Below are 366 nucleotides of genomic sequence, written 5' to 3'. Positions count from 1 at the left end.
TCCGCACTGTGAGCAGCACATGGGGACTTCAGAGACCGCTTCTTCACGCCATCTATAGAGGGGAAACCAAGGCCCGGGAGGGCGAAGGCCAGGGCTGATGCCCACTCAGCCTGGGGTGGGGAGGAAGTTGGGGGGCGCGGACACAGTCAGTGAAGCAGACAGAGCCGGTTAGGGAACTAGGCACCTTTGGGCGTCTACTAGACACGTGCCACAGGAAGGCCTGGGTCCCGCAGAACAGGTGGCGGGAGCCGGGAGCGGGGCGGGCGGCGGGGGCCCAAGCCCTTTAAACTCCGGGCGCGCGGGAATCGCGGCCCAACAGCCACAGGAGGGCGGGGCTGACGGGCGGGGCCAGCGGGCGCGCCCCCG

Source organism: Ailuropoda melanoleuca, chromosome 17 (genome assembly GCF_002007445.2).
Source record: "Ailuropoda melanoleuca isolate Jingjing chromosome 17, ASM200744v2, whole genome shotgun sequence".
NCBI lineage: Eukaryota > Metazoa > Chordata > Mammalia > Carnivora > Ursidae > Ailuropoda > Ailuropoda melanoleuca.
This window is presented reverse-complemented; position numbering follows the sequence as displayed.